The sequence below is a fragment of the Lupinus angustifolius genome, unplaced genomic scaffold, assembly GCF_001865875.1.
Source record: "Lupinus angustifolius cultivar Tanjil unplaced genomic scaffold, LupAngTanjil_v1.0 Scaffold_369, whole genome shotgun sequence".
Taxonomy (NCBI): Eukaryota; Viridiplantae; Streptophyta; class Magnoliopsida; order Fabales; family Fabaceae; genus Lupinus; species Lupinus angustifolius.
The window spans coordinates 307112-326727 of record NW_017727766.1 but is presented as its reverse complement, the minus strand read 5'-3'; the positions used below and the strand labels follow the sequence as shown (position 1 = coordinate 326727).

The following is a 19616-nucleotide window of genomic DNA, read 5'->3' as shown; positions in this document are numbered from 1 at the left end:
GTGAGATCCTAACTTAGCCAAGAAATCAACAACCATGTTAGCCTCTCTAACAACAAATTTAATTTCCACATTCCAGTCGCGAGATACCCAACAAACTTTATCTTTGTTCTCAAATCATCTTCGAAAGGTTGTGCTACGCCGTTTCTTTTCAATCGATTAAATCTCAAAATTGATTGAATTCTATTTTCTTAATTAAATAAATAACAAAAATTAACCAAATCGAAACTCTTTTCAATAATAAATAAAACATGCAAAATTAATATTTTGATAGAAAATATATTTTCTTTAATTAAAATACACTTAACCAACAAATCTTTTTCTATATAAAGAATTATGTAAGCCTTGATTTCCTTAATAGGGATATGTAGGACCAAGATCAATTTTGTCAGACACAATAATAAAAATAAATAGTTTTTATTTTATTTTTAATAATTGATTAATTAACCAGATAACTTAATAATAAATAATAATAATAATAAAGTCATATATTTTAATGAAGGGTACTGCCTAAGGCGGGTATATGCTAATATTTTCCCTATGTTGTAACCGACTCCCAAACCTGAATATCAAAAATCAAAAGGCCCAAGGTAATTGGGCTTAAAAGAATTTTCTACATTTTAACTATAAAATATAGTGGCGACTTTAAATGAGTTGTGCAATAGAAAATCAGGGTTCGACAGTTGACGACTCTGCTAGGGACTTTTTTGAGAGATTTCGGCCCATAATCCATAAAATGTCTGACTATTTATTTACCATTATTATTTTTTTTTTATTTGGTTGATTAGTTAATTTCCAGTAATATGAAAATTGCAAGCTTAATTATTAATTGTATGTATAAATATGAATTACATGCTTAATTTTAATTGTATGTATAAATATGAAAGTTGTATGCTTAATTGTTAATTGTATGTATAAATATGATAATTTCATACTTAATTATTAATTATATATTATAAATATGAAAATTGCATGCTTAATTAGTAGTTGTATGAGTTACATACTTAATTATTAGTTATATGTATAGATATATATTACATGATTAATTATTAATTGTATGAATTGCATGCTTAATTAGAAATTATATGTTGCATATATGAATTATATGTGCATGTATGTACTATTTTTGTTATTATGTGATATATAATGTACACATTTTAGGCACACACATATGCCATACACCCAAGTATTAGTGATACCTTTTTTGATAGAAGGGACACTAGCCTCCCTGGTCATGGTCTTTGCCACTTCTAAGTGTTGGTGATGTGGACCACTTATATTGTTACCTCTTATTATGACTTAGCCGCTCGAGCTGGTCTCCTGTTTCTAACATCATAATATTTGGGTTTCTCTATTTGAGAGAGATGCAATATGGGCACCTTTATAGGGAGTCTAGAACTTCCCAAGGGCATCCATTGTATGTTAGAATTCCATCCTAGGACGTTGTACTTGTTATGAATTTTGTGATGTGTGTAATGTTTGTACTAGAACACATTGTTTGGAATTTTTCGTATAAAATAAAAATCATGTAAAACATTGCATCTTTGAGGGGAAGTCTGGTTCCCCCACCAAGGGGATTGTTATAAACATAAATAGGGCAGTCCACTTTTGCCCTAAGTTAGCCGAAACGACAGAAAATTAAATTAAAAAAATATATATTTACTCGTTAATCGTAATGACGGCTACATTATCCTAAAATGGGGCTCATGACCCCGGAAAACGGATTCATATACATTCATTCATGCATTATCACATTTTGTGCATAAGTAATTAATTTCTTCGTAATTTTAATTTAATAGGTGGATTTTACATTAGAGGAGATACAATTTACAAAAATAAAATTAAAATTATGACCACAAATAATTCTAGGAGCATATTGGCTCCTGAAAAATCAACAAAATTGGAATTTCCAATTATTAATGCAAGTTTCTTGGCTGAACAAATTCCCAAAATTCTGGAAGAAGTTAAAAATCAATTTAGAGATAATTACGAGGAATTGTTAAACCTCGTGTAGTCCAAGTTCGTCCCCAAGACCTGGAGGTTATGGAAGTCATGACTCAGTTATGGAACCCCAAACTTCGGGTATTTGAGTTTCCTAACCTTGATGTCACTCCAACCATAGAAGAGTATGAGGCTCTTTTGGATTTTCCGATGGATGGCAGATTGAAGCTATACCAGTTCACAGGGGGCATGTGGCTAACGAAGGCAGTATATAGACTCTTATCAGTGTGCGTCCAGAAGGTTCAGACTTTACCAAACAAGGAGGAGCAAGTAGGTTGAAGTGGCTAACGAAGACAGTATAGAGACTCTTATCGGTTTGCTTTGGTTGCGTACGGACTAGTCCTCTTTCCATTCAGTTGTGACATGGTGGACCAAGCTGCTATGGATGTGTTCAGCAAGTTCATCCAACTCAAAATCAACCCAGTGGCAGCTATTCTGGCAAAGAAGTTCTTGTCATTCCAGCGATATCAAGAGGGTGTTCAGAGGAATGTTAGCAAGGTTCAAATCCGATGTTGTGTCCAGCTCCTGCAAGTGTGGATCATGACTCGTTTCACGCATCACATATACGGGTTAGGGTCTCGTTATCCATTAAGAAGGTTCCTCAATACCTATATCGAGGACATGCCCCTGCTCAAATGGAAGGAATTATTCCAAGAGGTCACTCCGAGGAACGTTGTTGAGAAGTGTTGTCTCTATGATAGGCAACAACAAGTCATGTACTCATGCAGGGAGTTCCATAATCTAGTGTTGATGGGTCCTAGAGGGTGTATCTCTTTCACACCTTCCTTGGTACTTGGCTAGCTGAAATGGGGAGTGGATCCCATATCTGATAGGCAGTTGGAAGGTCTTTACTTTTGGTATAAAGATGAGGGGGCATCCTCGAAAATGGTCCAGTCCATAAGGAAAGCTCTTAAGTACATTCATTTGCGTGGCCATAAAGAGTTGGGAGAACACATAACTTTTTATTCTGATGAGTATAAGTCTTGGAGAGTTGATAGGATGAAGGGCATTAACATACCTTCACTAGTGATGCCATAAGTCAGGGGAGGTCCCACACCAGCGGAAGTCATGCTTAAGGCAAACATCAAGCTGCTAGAGGCTCGGCTTCAGGAATCTAGGGATCAGAACGAGATGAAGGACATAGCCTTAGAAAAGTCCGGCAGCATCGCCTCTGTACTCAGGGAGGAGGTCAAGAGCCTAAAGAGAGATTATGCCGACTTATGCTCAAATTCCGGTAAAATGGCTATGATGAGACATAATCAAAGGATGGGGGAAGAGATAAGAGATCTGAAGGAACAACTCGAAGCTTGTGGACAAGTCTTGAAAAATAAAACAGAGACAAAAAGGATGACCAGACTAGAATTAGAACAAGCCATGGCTACGATTAGAGATTATCAAAAGGCCCTGAATCAGTCCCACATGCAAGAGGATGACTATAAAAGGTCATTAGAGCAAGTGCAAGAAGAAGCTTTCGCCAAGGAAGCCCAACTAATGGATCAACTGAAGGAGTTTATAGACTCGTATGAGCACCTAAAGGGGAATCAACAGATATGAGATGACAATTCGAGAAGTAGTCTAGGAGAATGGGAAAGAGAAAAAGATCAATGGAAAAAAAGATGCCACAATATCATTGAAGGGTTTGGGGACTTCGCAGATAGTTGGTAGGTAACATTCGAAGAGGCCTAACAGGAGTTTTATATGTATCATAATATAGAGATACATTCAGCAATGGCAGCCCTTTTCAGTAGCTGCACTCGGGTTGCCAAGAAGCTCAGACGTTGGAGGTTGGAGTGCAATAGGGAGTTCTAGTTAGGACTATGTGGTTTTTATCTCATTTTTATTTCTTGTTGAATAAAATAAGGAAGGAAGGAAATCGACATATTTGATTCCCCTTCTTCAAATGATATTTTGCTTCATAATAAAAGATTTATTTTCCATGATGTCTCTCTCAGCGAAGTAAAACTCACAAAAGCAATTGAAAAAAAAAACAGAAAAAATTACAAAAGAAAAAAATGAAAAAGTTTTAAACCATTCAAAAGACGCAACCTTGGTCTTCCAATATTCTAAAGATTATTGTCAACCGTAAACGAACTAAGAGACTATGCTCCTTAGTTAGCAGGACACGGGGGCTTATAACTCTAAGATGGGTTTTATGATGCTAGAATTAAAGATGCAATCTTGGTCTAAAAATTCTTTACTCTCAAGATTGTCATCAACCACATATTAAGCTGATGGACTACGCTCCTTAAGTCCTAACTGTGGGGGTCATACATATGAAACATGCACAATGGTCTCTCTTATAAATTTATCGTTTATTACAAATCAGTATTTTAAAATAAATTGCATTCATTCATCAGATCAGCGTTTCTCAACACCCCTATTACTACCGACTCCGAGCTAGACAGATGGTTGAATCTACAGACTTTAGCCAGGACACCAGAACTAAATTAGCTGGTTTGAAATAGTAGATGGTGGAGATGTTTCACATCCTAAAAGCTATCCAGAACATAAAAGAAAAGAATGCTACTACTGTACCACAACCTCATTCAGGTTTCAAAAATCGCAATCAAGGAGCCGGTACTAACCAACCTCAAGAAGGACATGACACCACCACAAGACATCAAACTCCACTAGAGGACTTAAATGATGATCTCGATTATGATCCCCCTCGAAGGACAACTAGGACCTGCACGAATACCAACAATCAAGAGAACGGATGATACAATCAGGATGGGACCCAAAGGACTCCTCTGGGCAGCAATGCACCGAATACGGAAAAAGAGGAAGAGAAATGGAGTACGATTAAGGAACGATTGAAAGCTATTGAAGGAGCTAATTGTCCGGACCTCAATAATGCTTTCAAGATGTGCTTGATGCCCGATGTGGTACTCCCAACCAAGTTCAAAGTGCGTGAATTCAAAAAGTACAATAGGACTACTTGTCCCAAAAGTCATTTGCACATGTACGCTAGGAAGATGTTAGTGTACCATGGAAACGATAAGCACTTGATCCATTGCTTTTAAGACAATTTGGTTGGGGTAGCTATGAGCTGGTACATCCGGCTGGAGAAATCTCATATTCAGACTTTCTTGGATCTATCTAATGCCTTCATCAAACAATACTAATACAATAAGGATGATGCACTAGACAAAACTCAACTACAGAACATGGCTAAGAAACCATCAGAGAGTCTTAGAGAGTATGTTCAGAGATGGTGGGGACTAGCATCTCATGTCTTTCCAATGCTGGATGAAGAGGAACTGTTGTCGATCTTCATTGACACCTTGCAAAGCCCATATTATGAACGTTTCATGGGTAACGTGACGACCAACTTTAATGCTCTCATTAAAGTAGGAGAAAAGTTGGAGGGAGGAATCAAAAGTGGGAAATTTTTGAAGGTTTAGGCTCCGAAAAGAAGCTTGCTTTCATGAAGAAGAAAGATGTAGAGACCCATTTCATTGCTGCAGAACCAAAAGGATTCCAACCCCGAAATATCAACCAAAACAATTACGATGCCCCCTCTTAGTTTTCACAGAACCATATACAATACCAAAATCCAACACAAAATCAAACACCATCCCATAACCCACCAAACCAAAATAACTGAAAGTGCGCATGTCAAGAGGAGCACTTTGGAAAGCTTTCTCACTATGTGTTTGGTTTTGATGAGGACAACTTGTGTTTATAAGAGCTTGAAGATCATCAACAAATCAACGTGCTTAAGTCTAAAGATTGGTATTAGACTTAGACTAGTGATTAGTTTAGGTTGAGTCTAAGGCTTAGGTAAACTCAATACATGTCTCATATGCATAAAACTTTAAATCATTTTAGTTTTGAGATATGTCATTTATAATATGTTCATGCATCACATAAATACATGTAATATGTGCATCCTAGGCATAAACTTAGTGTTGAACATGTATAAATTAAGTGCATAACGTATTTGAGTTTTGCAATTTGAAAATACACTAGGAAATATGTTGTTAATCGATTAAGGCATGATTTAATCGATTAACATAAGTTTTTGAAAAGTTGTTGAAACTGAAGTTTTTGAAACACGTTAATTGATTAACCAAGGTCTTAATCGATTAACTGGGCTGCTGAAGTGATTCTTTATAAACTGTGTTTTCAGAACTGAAGCCATAACTTGCATGTTGCATTTTTTAGAGTTAGAGCATATTTCGTGTTAATTGTTGCATCTACATGATATTGCATTTGTGAGATTGGAAAAGAGAGAATTCTATGCTTTAGGATTGAGAGGCATTTCATGTTTAATTTCTCATCATTTCATCTCACATGTTCATGCATTCATTGATGTTTTTGTGAAGATTTTGTATTCTGTAAAATCTGTTTTTAACTAATGCATTATCATGTTATATGAGATTTGTGTTAGAGTTGTAGAGTAAGGTCTTAATTGTTAAATTTGAGTATTGTAATTGCTTTAGATTACTCTATGTTTTTGTTGTAAAAAGTGTTGTAACTTTGGGAATCTCAAGGTGTCTTACCACCAACGAGATTGTGTTGTATCTTCATTAGCTTAGATATCTTGATAGAAAGAATAGGTTCTTGGCTGGGGCTACACCGCAAGAAAGGTTTTCTTGGGCGGTAGGAAGGGAGTCAAACCAAGGGATAAGGTTCTTTAGTTTCAAGTAAGAGTCTAAGTGTTGTAATTGGAAGAATTGCTTGTAAAACATTATTTCAATTATAGTGAAGAAAAATCTCCTAGATCAGCCGGGAGGCCTGGATGTAGTTTGCAAGTGGACACGCAAACAAACCAGGATAAAAATCTTGTTGCAGGCTATTTCTTTCCCTCTCTCTCTTTATTGCTTTAATCGATTACTTTGTATAGTTGTTTTAACTGCAATATTCTGTTTCTATACTATACTGTTGTAACTTTGATATATTTGTTAGCTCTGTATATATGTTTCAATCTCGGTTGATTGTCGTGCAAGAAACCGAATCTGTTTGTGTAATCTGAGCTATTTTAATCGATTAAGTTGATTGCGTTAATCGATTATCTTTACTCTGTTAATCGATTAATCTAGGGTTATTTCAGCATTATTTATTGTTTTCGAAAAGCAGATACTCTGACCGCTACACCTATTCAGCCCCCCCCCCTTCTAGGTGTATTTTAGTCACTGATACATAACAATAACAACACCTATCAACCCAAACAAGGTTACACATAATATCCCAAAAACAACTAATACTATCAACAAGAGAGGATGATGTCGGTGTTTGACCGGATCCCAATGACATACACTGATTTGTTTGCCTATCTCCAAAGACAAGGGATGATCACTCCGATCCTAGAAAAAATCCCTAAAAACCCTGGACTATGGTATAATGAAAATGTCAATTGCACCTATCATTTTGGGGCAGTAGGACATCTGGTGGAAGACTACATGGTTTTCAAATTTAAGGTTCAAGACCTCATCAACACCAAGCGAATTGATTTCAGGGAAACTAGACCCAACATAACTGGAAATCCTCTACCTAACCATGAAAATCAAGAGGTAAATGCTATAGAAGCAAAGAGTGAGGTCGCAGTCATCAATAAGGTTGAAGACGCGAAGATGCCCATAGGGTTCATCTTCCGAGAAATGTGTAGGCAAGGTTTGGTAGAAGTTATTACCCATGAGACAGATGACAGTGACACGAAGAGTTATGAAATGCACGGACGTTCAGGTCAGAGTTTAGAAGAGCGTAAAGAATTCAAGTCGCTTCTTCAGAAAATGATGGACTTGCAACTGATTGCCATAGGCAGAAGATCCTCATGCTATGAGATTAATGTCGTAGAGAAGAGTCAAAAGGAAATACATGTACTCATATGCACATATGAACCCGTCATAAATCCTCCCAGGGGTGTTTAGACATATTTCGATCATCAACAATGGGAACCATTCATCCGACAGATGGAGCCCGTGATAACAGGAGGGAGGACCCCATTCCCTTATGAATCGGAGAAGGCAGTGCCTTGGGTTTACAAAGAAGAGCTAGTGATGAGTCCTTCTGTGGTTAGCAACATTGATGGAAATAGCAGGGTTACGAGGACTAGGCGTATTTATGTTCCACCAGAGATAGGAAAGGGTCCATCTGGGGCCACTAAAGGTAAATAAAAAGTGTCAGAGCACGTAGAAGAAGATGTCAAAGTGGCATTACCTGAAGGCGTATCGAAAGAAGAAGCTTGTGAGTTCCTCAAGTTCATCAAGCAAAGTGAGTACAAAATAATGGATCAGCTTAATAAGACTCCAGCAAGGATATCTTTGTTATCCTTACTAACAAGGTTTGAGGCTCACAGAAATGTGCTACTAAAAGTATTGAATCAGGCTCACGTTAGCCACGACATTACAATTGATAAATTAGGAGGGAAAGTCAATAATATTGTGGCAGACAATTATATATCTTTTTGTGACCAAGAGATACCTTCTGAAGGCACCGGATATGTTCATCCACTACATATCTCAGTGATGTGTAATGACTGCATGATCGGAAACGTTTTCCTGGATAGTGGGTCGTCGCTAAATGTTATGACAGAGAGAACTTTCTCCAGATTGCGAATGGATACCTCCTACTTGAGGGCTAGCTCAATGATCATCAAAGGATTAGATGGATCTCGTAGGGACGTGATGGGAGAGACGGAGTTGCCCATCAAGATAGGCCCATGCATATTCAACATATTGTTCCACGTGATTGACATCAATCTGACGTATAACTGCTTGTTGGGGCATCCTTGGATTCATTCCTCAGGAGCAATGTCGTCTACCTTGCATCAAAAGGTGAAGTTCATAGTGAACGGAAGGCTGATTATGGTTTCAGAAGAAGAGGATGCTATAGTGTCTCAGTCGTTTGACACTCGCTACATAGAAGTGACTGAGGAGACAATGGAATCATCATTCTAGGGCCTCGAGATCGCAAACACCACATTTATGATGGAAGGTGTGCCATTGCTAAACCCATATCCATCATATGCTTCTCTCATGATGGCAAAAGTGATGACCCGCGAAGGATATCAACCCGAGAAAGGATAGGGAAAGTATGGACAAGGTTGTAGGGAAATCATGATGCCTAAGGCAAATAAAGGTAGATATGGTTTAGGGTATAGATCAACACGGGAAGACAAGTTCCGAACCACAAAAGCAAGGAAAGGTTAGCGTCTAACTTGGTTAGGGCAATTTGGATATGAGAATGTGGCAAGGCTTCTAATACCACATATCAACTAATGCTTTGTCAGCGGCGGTGCCCGGTCCTTAGGAATGGTGGCCACCATGGAATAAAAATGAATTAAGGAAGAGTATGAGTTCGTGTACAAGTGTCCCCTAGGCACCTGCTTGAAGAACTAGCTCGAAGAGTCACATGCGTCAGTTACTTTAGGACCAAAGTAATAATTTAATGTAGCTTTTTAGCCATGCCCTAGGCTATTAGCCATTTTTTTTATGTTTTTCAATAATAAGGGCTCATTTGTTTTAGTATTTCTATTCAAATCAATAAAGATCAATCTATTTGATCATATCAATGTGTCTCTTTTGCATTTTTTCTATTGCATGTTGAAAGATCAGAGTAAAATAAAACAAAGAAAAAATAAATAAATAAAATAAAATAACCAAATCCATGGGGAGCTAACTTAGTCATCGCCACGTTACAGATCCGATAGCGACTCTGAAACTGAGGGCCATGCTGGTGAGCCCTCGTCCAATCCTGTCCACCACGTGGAGGATGATAATGACGATGATGAATGGGAGGCCTCCTCCGAGCTTCTCAGATTGGTAGAGCAAGAAGCTAGAGAAATTCAACCCCACCACGAGCCCGTCGAGCTTGTCAACCTAGGATCTGAGGAAGATAAGAAAGAGGTGAAAGTGGGCACCATAATGGATGGTAAGGAACGAGAACGACTAGTTCAACTCCTACACGAATTCAAGGGCGTATTTGCTTGGTCGTACAAAGAGATGTCAGGACTAGATCAAAGTATAGTGGAGCGTAAACTACCGCTAATGCACAACTCTAGGTCGGTGAAGTAGAAATTGTGAAGAATCAAGCCAGAGATATCCCTAAGGGTCAAACAGGAAGTAGAAAAATGGTTGACCGCCGGGTTCATTGAAGTTGCTGAATATCCAGATTGGGTAGCCAACGTGGTAGTTGTGCCAAAGAAAGGAGGAAAGTTGAGAATATGTGTTGACTATAGGGACCTCAACAAAGCTAGCCCAAAGGATGATTTTTCGGTGCCACATATAGATGTTTTGGTTGATAGCACCGCTGACCATGCCCTTTTCTCATTCATGGACGGGTATTCAAGGTATCATCATATCAAAATGGCGCCAGAAGATGTACACAAAACCACATATATTACCCCATAGGGTAACTTTTGTTACCAAGTTATGTCGTTTGGATTAATGAATGATATGGCTACATATCAAAGAGCCATGGTAACCATTTTCCATGACATGATGCACAAGGAGATAGAGATCTATGTGATGATATTATCTGTAAGTCCAAGACAGAAGGAGAGCCTTTAGACAACTTGAGGTACATGTTTGAGAGATTGCAGAAGTATCACCTTAAGTTGAATCCAACCAAGTGCAACTTCGGAGTGAAATCGGGTTGAGTCTTGGGTTTTATAGTCAAACATAAGGGTATCGAGGTGGATTCAGAAATGGTGAAAGCCATAATCGAAATGTCAGCACCTCGAAAAGAAAAGGAAGTCAGAGGATTCTTGGGAAGATTGAATTACATCTCCAGGTTCATCTCCCAACTGACGTCCATATGAGAACCTATATTCAAGCTCCTAAGGAAGAATCACGCGGTGAAGTGGAACAATGACTATCAGTCAGCATTTGAAAAGATAAAGCAGTACTTGACCGAACCTCCGGTATTGATGCCTCCAGTTCCAGGGCGACCCTTGATTATGTATCTCACCGTACTTGATGAATCAATGGGTTGCGTCTTGGGGCAACATGATGAGGGTGGAAGAAAGGAGCAAACCATATACTACCTGAGCAAGAAATTCATAGCTTGTGAGATAAAATACTTCTTGTTAGAACGGACCTGTTGCACTTTAGTTTGGGCCTCTCACTGTCTAAGACAGTACATGTTGAGTCACACCACTTGGTTGGTATAAAAAATGGATACTATCAAGTATATTTTCGAGAAGCCCATACTAAGAGGAAGAATTGCTAAATGGCAACTGCTATTATCTGAGTATGACATTGCCTATGTGACACAAAGAGCGATAAAGGGAAGTGTTATGATTTACTACTTGGCCAACCAACCCTTAGATAAACTGGGGCATTTGAGGTATGAATTTCTAGATGAAGATATCATGGCCTTATCCGATGAATCGAGAGAAGAAGAAAAACGGACCCTAGTGTTTGATGGGGCCTCCAACGCATTTGGACATGGAGTAGGTGTTATTTTGGTGTCTCCAACTAGGAAGTTCCTTCCTTTTACTGCTAGATTATGTTTCGACTGTACTAACAATGTGGCAGAATACGAGACATGCATTTTGGGACTAAAGGCTACTATTGACTCAAAAGCCAAGATTCTAGAAGTATTTGAGGATTATGCTCTAGTAATCCATCAGATAAAAGGAGAATGGGAAACTCGTGATAGCAAATGGGTGCCTTACAGAGACTAAATCCTGAAGTTGGTTAACCAGCTCGACCAAGTACATTTTTATCACATCCCTAGAGAAGACAATAGGTTGGCTGATGCATTGGAAACGTTGTCCTCAATGTTCCATGTTGGTGGAGACAACTTACTATTTTTTCAGATAAAAGACAACACTAAACCTGCTTATTGTAACGTAGTTGAAGAAGAACCCGATTACAAACCATGGTATCACGACATAAGAGAGTACTTAAGAAATCAAGCTTATCCTCCCAATGCTTCAGAAAACGACAAAAGAACACTCAGAAGACTAGCCACAAACTTCTTTTTGAGTGGGGATGTCGTTTACAAAAGGAATCATGATATGGTATTTCTCCGATGCCTGGAGGCCAAGAAAGCGTAAAAAATGGTGGAAGAAGTGCATGAGGGAACTTTTGGAACCCATGCGAATGGACATGCTATGGCCAAGAAAATCATAAGAGCGGGTTATTTCTGGTTGACAATGGAGACCGATGCTGCAACCATGTGAAGAAATGCCACAAGTGCCAGATATATGCTGATAACATCAACACACCTCTGAATCCCTAGAATGTCTTAACGTCACCTTGGCCATTTTCTATGTGGGGAATGGATGTCATAGGACCCATAGAACCGAAAGCTTCTAATGGATATCGGTTCATCCTAGTCGCTATAGATTACTTCACCAAGTGAGTGGAAGCAAACTCTTATACTAGTGTGACCCGGAAGGTAGTCTTCAGGTTCATAAAAAGGGATTTGGTATATCGATATGGGTTACCAGACCAGATCATCACCGACAATGCAACCAACCTAAACAACAAGATGATAACCGAGATGTGTGAAAAATTCATAATAAAACATCATACGTCCTCGCCATATAGACCCAAAATGAATGCAGCCGTTGAAGCAGCCAATAAGAACTTCAAGAAGATAGTCCAGAAGATGGTGGTGACTTACAAGGACTGGCACGAAATGCTACCATTTGCCCTGCATGGTTATCGTACTTCAGTCCACACTTCTACAGGGGCTACTCCATACTCCTTGGTTTATGGCATGGAAGTCGTTCTTCTATTTGAAGTAGAGATCCCATCCCTAAGGGTCTTAGCGGAGGCAGGTCTAAATGAGTCAGAATAGGTTCAAGATAGACATGATCAATTGAATATGATAGATGGTCGAAGGCTAACTACAATTTGTCATGGACAGTTGTGTCAGCAGAGAATGATGAAGGCTTATGCGAAGAAGGTTCGGCCACGCCAGTTCAGGAAAGGAGATTTGGTGCTAAAGAAGATCTTGTCAATCCAGAAGGACAGGCGAGGAAAGTGGACTCTGAATTATGAGGGGGCCTATGTAGTCAAGAAAGCTTTTTCTGGCCGAGCCCTAATCCTAACAGACATGGATGGGGAAGATCTGCATCTCACCATAAATTTAGATGCAGTGAAGAAGTATTATGCATAGGGGGTACTTCCAAAAAAGAAGAGAAAGAAAAAAAGTAAATACATTAATGCATCAGTCGCAGTATTTTTATTTATCGTTTTGCACGAGGAAGGATGATGTAAACAAAACCCATATGGTGTAGACCTCAGACAGGTTGTCTTGATGACACAAGGTGTTCTTGATATTCCAAAACACTAAGAAGATATCCCTAGTCACCCCTTTGAGCCAAGACGATATGAATGAAGTTCATTCTAGAAAGAAACACCTTTTAAAAATAATGTGAACCTGGGGAATGGTAGTTTTCCAATAAACCTTCATAGAGTCCAAAAGAAAGGATGATACTACAAAGAGAAAAGCTCGCTAGAAATTTCAATAGAATCCTAGGCAAAAGTTAGGGTATATATAAACAAAAAATCAAAAGAGAAATTCTACGAAATGTTATCTCCCGAAGACGGTAAAGATAAACATCCTAACCAAAGTTAGACTCTAGAGAAGGATTGGAAATAAGATTATGGAGAAAGGTGGGATGGGAAATACCTTATTTGAGTCGTATATCTATTCTTTCTTAGCCAATAGTCAAGCCATGTTACAAGCTCTAAAAGTACTTATTGAGATTCGGACGTCTGAGGTACACACTGTTAGGTATCAGTGGTAGAATACACCTAGAAGGGGGGTTGAATAGGTGTGGCAGAGCTCAAGTTCTGCTTTTTGGGTTTTTGAACACTTGCTGAAAAATGTCCAGTTAATCGATTAAGCATTATTCATAATCGATTAAAAACAGTAAAAACAGAATGCATAAAATCTTGTTTAACAGCTTTTTTGCAAGGCAAGTTATGAGAAATCAGGCAATGATACAACAGATCTTTTTACATAGAATTAAACTAATTATAGCACAAAACCAGTATACAAATTATCATGTTATATCATGCAATATTACAACTTGAAATGTAAAAGAGAAAGGGATAGAAAAGATTGCGCAAAGCATATGAATATGAAACTTAAAGCCTTAGCATGATCTAATATTTCTCCTAATGCAACATGCAATATTTTCTCCTAGATATGATAGTGAGTAACTCGAAAATATCAGAGAAAATGATGTAAAAATGTATGGATTCTTATGCTACATATGTTGAGATTTCTGTTTAAATAGAAAATTGTCTAAAGTCCTAGTTAATCGATTAAGTACCCATTTAATCGATTAACGGGTTGTTGAAAATACTGGTTTTCAGTTTTTCAGTATTCTGTTGAAACTGTGATTTTGTTAATCGATTAACACTATTCATAATCGATTAAACAGTGTAAAATCAGTTTGTTAATGTATGGTGAACTACCTATATGATATATGATCATGCAACACATGATTTCCAAATATAATACCTTTAATGCACAAAATCAATGTATTGAAATGCATGAACCTACTTATCATATATTTCTAGATGATGTCTCATTTTATTCGATTAATTACTTTATTAAGTCTTGTGAGACTCACACCTAGGTTTACCTAACCTAGACTCAATATCTATGGCAAGCATCTTAGACTTCTAAAAAGATAATAAAGAATTATAACCTAAGTCTAATAAGTCAACACTTGAGTCCTCGACATGTTGCATGTTGAATGATCTTCAAGCTTGTCTTCATGTTGGTCTTCATGTCTGTCTTCATCAAAACATATATCAATCTCCAATGGTGCACTTCACTTTCACACACCAGGGTACAAAATAAACTGACTCCAAATAAGCTTGTGCGTATCTTTTTCAAAACTTTCACATATTGTAATTCTTGCATAAATAAATAAAAAATCCCCAAGAGCCTGTTAAGTTCAAAATCCGAAAGGGCGACTTAAGCAAAAATTAGGGACGCAAAAAATAAAAGGAAGTACCTCTCAAAACATGATATGTTAACGGCTCAGAAATCTAAACATTGCTAGAAACTGGAGCAAAATTTTAGTTGGTTCGAGAAAACATACAAGTAGCACAATCTTCTTAGAAGAAGTCAACATCAGAGTTGGAAACTTGGGCAGAATTTTGGGTTGGTTCAAGAAAATATACCAAGTAGCACAATCTTCTTGGAAGAAGTCAACATCAGAGTTGGAAACTGGGCCAGAATTTTGGTTGGTTCGAGATAATATACAAAGTAGCACAATCTTCTTAGGAGAAGTTAACATCAGAGTTGGAAACCAGGGCAAATTGTGAATGGTTCGAGAGATCCATCAAGTAGCATCAATCTTCTTCAGAGGAATCAGTAGTAAGAATGGAAACTAGGGTAGATTTGTTTAGAAAGAATCTTTCCCTAAGTTGGGGCAATTTCAGAATTAGTTGTAAGGTTTGGGATAATGGCTGGGGCTTAAGGCAAGCTTATATGACTTTCATTTTTAGAAAGCTAAAGGAATACGAATAAATTTGGTTTTTTATATGACTTTCATTTTGGCAGCATGGGTGCCTCAGCAAATCCCTGAATCATTTTGGTAGCATGGGTGCCTCAGCAAATCCCTGAATCATTCTGGTAGCATGGGTGCCTCATCAAATCCCTAAATCATTTTGGCAGCATGGGTGCCTCATCAAATCCCTGAATCATTTTGGCAGCATGGGTACCTCATCAAATTCCTCAATGATTTTGGCAGCATGGGTGGCTCAACAAATCCCTTAATTATTTTGGCAGCATGGGTGGCTCATCAAATCCCCGAATCATTTTGGAAAGCGCGGGAACTGCCTCAACAAATCCGTGATCCATCACGACAAACATGGGAACTGCCTCAACAAATCCCTGGTCCATAACGGCAAACGCGAGAACTACCTCAACAAATCCCTAGTCCGTCATGACAAGCGCGGGAACTGCCTGAACAAATCTCTGGTCCATCACGGCAAATGCGGGAACTGCCTCAACAAATCCCTAGCCCACCAGCAAAGCATTGATATGCCTCAACAACATTCGGTATTTTCCCAATGGCCTTTTTATGAGCCTTAACAAAAATAGTGTTCATTTCTTTATTGGTTACTCACCATGATATCTCTCAAACTTTGGTTTGCTTGCTATCAGGTAAGTAACATGTAAAGAGGGGAAGCTATGAACATCCATTTTTGTCCGGCCTAGAAAAAGTCCAAAAACTTTTTAAAGAAAAATAATAAATTGACTTCATTTTATTTATTTTGATATTTTCCGAAATTTTAATGTTAAATAAATAAATTAATTAAAACTATTTTTATGAACCTTTATAATTATTTTTGAAATTATTAAATTAATTAAATTTAAGTTAGTGAAAATATCCTTTTAGAATCTTATTTTTCAAAAAAAAATAATAATGTTAAATTAATGTTGTTAGGGTTCCTAAATCTAAGTGATTAGGTTAACTAAAAATTTCAAAAATAATAATAAACAAATCAAGGTTCTTAAGTTCCTAAATCTAAGTGATTGTATTAACTGAAAATCCAAAAATAATAATAAATAAATCAATGATGTTAGGGTTCCTAAATCCAAGTGATTAGGTTAACCAGAAATTCAAAATAATGATAAATAAATTAATGTTGTTAGGGTTCCTGAATCCAAGTGGTTAAGTTAACCAAATGTTCAAAACTAAATTAAATTAAGAAAAAGATTTTAGAAAATAAAATTTTTGAATTAGGAATGACCACTATGAGCCCATACTCGTTTTCTAAAAACAGAGAAATACACTCAACCAACATACCAGGTAATTTAATAATAATAGTAATTGGTTAATTAACGAGGTAATTTAATAATAATAAATAATAATAATAATAATAATAATAATAATAATAATAATAATAATAATAATAATAATAATAATAATAATAATAATGAAGGGTACCGCTTAAGGCGGGCGGGTAAGGTGCTAATACCTTCTCTACCTTATAACCGACTCCCAAACCTGGATAACAAAAATCCAAAGGCCTAAGGTAATTGGGCTTAAAATATTTTTCTACATTTTTAACTATAAAATATAGTGGCGACTCTAAATAAGTCGTGCAGCCAAAAATCAGGGCGCGACAATGAAGAAACTGAATTGTTATGGTGTGATCTAAAAGAATTGATGAAGTTTCTTAGAAGATTTTAACAGGATTGTCTGAAACCCCATCCTGTTTGAGCTTTGAAGTTTCTACACACTTGACTTCTCTGTTAGAATTTCTGACAGTTTATGGGTCACAAATATAATTCTATAATTGTATTATAGCCATTATTTAATTAGCCAAATATAAAATGGTCTTCAAGAATTAATTTGGTGGCTAAGAGCATATGTGTCATGAAATATTATAAGTGTAGATACATTCAGACAATTTCTGATTTGATGACGGGATTGAATTAGAATTATTGCAACTTAAGTAGTAACCGCTACAGTTACTTTTATGGGTTATGGTCCCTATTTGTATAGCAACAAGTTTGGTTGAGTAGCTGATGAGAATAAAGGTGGATTAAAAGAGGAGTTGTCAATAAGGTAACATCTCCATCGGAATTCTATCAGGTTGAAACTCTCCTTGGCTTTTGATTCCCCTCTAGAGAAGCAGAAGAAAAACCATCAGGCTCTATCATCTGGAAGATCTTCATACCCACATACCCTTGAAAATTCCAAATGGCTAATCAATGTATGCTTTTCTTCTTCACTATGAAATCAATTGGGTTTCTTCGGTCTAGATCAGGGTTGTTCCATTTGGGTTTATGTATGAGCATAAACATTTTGTTATAGGAACAAAGCCCGAATCATTAGGTTTTCCGCATTCAGTTTAAAGGATTATACATAGAAATCCAAAAATTGGTATCAGAGCCACCCTAATTTGATTCATGTGTGAAATTTGATCTTCTGAAGTATTTCCTTTTCTTCCCCAAAATTTGGATTGATTTAGGGTTTGATGATTTAACTATGCCATGGATTGATTAGGATAGAAATTCATTGTTTTCCATGTGCATATAGATAGATTCGAAATTGAATCAATGATTTTTCAGGTGTTCTTTTATTTTTGGTGGTTTTTTCGGTGAGAAATGATGTAGAAACTGCCATGTTTGTGTTTTGTCGCTATGCTCTCGCTCAAGCGAGAATTAAACAGAAGCATCGTCTTCTATTGCGACCAAGCGAGAGTACGCTCGCTCAAGCGAGAATTAAACAGAAGCATCGTCTTTTATTGCGCCCAAGCAAGAGCACGCTCGCCCAAGCGAGAGTACGCTCGCCCAAGCGAGAGCGCGGGCGACATAAGGCTCACCCAGGCGAGAGTGCGCTCGCCCAAGCGAGAGTACGGGCGGCATAAGGCTCGCCCAGGCGAGAGTACGGTCGCCCAAGCAAGAGTAGACTCGCCCAAGCAAATTTTTTGTTGTTTGAGAAATGTAAGATTTATGGGACTTTGGTATCCTTGGGCATTGACTTTGGTTATTATTTGGTTATCCATTAAGTTGTCTGTTATTTCAAGTGAGCCAATTGAAGTGAAATATCGCCAAAGTGACCTCTCTCATGGATATAACTCATGAGGAATATTAGATGTAAGTGTGTATGATTATTCATGCGAGTATTAATTGGCCCAAAGGAAAGTTGATATTTGGCCGAAGATCATACACACCTGTGATGATAAACATGTTATAATTCTAAAGTTTTTATACATGTGACTGATGAATCAATCCAAAGAGGGATTCGTCACTTGACATGCCTTATTATAAATGTTTGATCATTACAACAAGAGTACCACTTGTAGTTAATATTATTGTCCAAAGACGAAACCAGACTCTTAAGTATATGGTGAGGAGTATGATGTGTCACTCTACCTTACTAGAGTCACTCTGGGGAGAGGCACTTAAGACTGCAGCTTATATTCTTAATAGGGTGCCAACTAAGGCAACTGCCAAAACACCTTATAAGCATTGGACTAGGCGAAAGCCTATGGATGTCCAGCTGAGGCAAGGCCTTATAGGCCTCATGAAAAGAAATTGGACTCCTGTATAGTGAGCAGTTACTTTATTGGTTACTCTGAAAAATCAAGGGGCTATAAATTTTATGACCCAAATTTAAAATTAATATTTGAGACGGGTACAACCATGTTCTTTGAGGATATTGAGTTTGAAGGGAAAGATAAGGTTAGAAACTTTGTCTTAGAGGAAGAATCTGTATGAATTCCAGATGTGATTCATATGGTTGCTTTTGATGAAGCAAATTTGGAACTTCTTCACAACATAACTGATGATGCTTTCCCTACTCAAGATGAGTTGGTAATTCATGAAGGACAAAATCAAAACCCTCAAGAACATGGACAAGAGTTGCGAGAGCCAATAGCTTTGTATAGATCCACTAGAGAAAAGAGAAATGCAATTCCATATGACTACATTTGCTTTCTCCTGGAAAATGAGGGCGATGGCTTAATGGATAATGATCCATTAAACGTTCATGAAGCCATCCAAAGTTCCAATTCGGAAAAGTGGATTGAAGCAATGAAAGAGGAGTATAAATCCATGCAAGACAATAAAGTTTGGGAACTTGTCCCATTACCAGAAGGTAAGAAACCCATTGGTTGCAAATGGATTTTTAAGACCAAGCGAGATTCTAATGGTAATGTGGAGAGGTATAAGGCGCG

General features: G+C 37.5%; 1 protein-coding gene across 1 annotated transcript in view; it reads right to left on the bottom strand.

Annotated features, from left to right (window-relative positions):
- Nucleotides 1-12175: 12175 nt before the first annotated feature.
- The window catches only part of LOC109341106 (T-complex protein 1 subunit epsilon-like), a 17761-nt gene continuing 10320 nt past the window's right edge, over nt 12176-19616 (bottom strand). The window contains exon 12 of the mRNA XM_019578917.1: nt 12176-12185. The gene's annotated coding sequence lies outside the window, so the exon portion shown is untranslated. The remainder of the gene's footprint in view (nt 12186-19616) is intronic.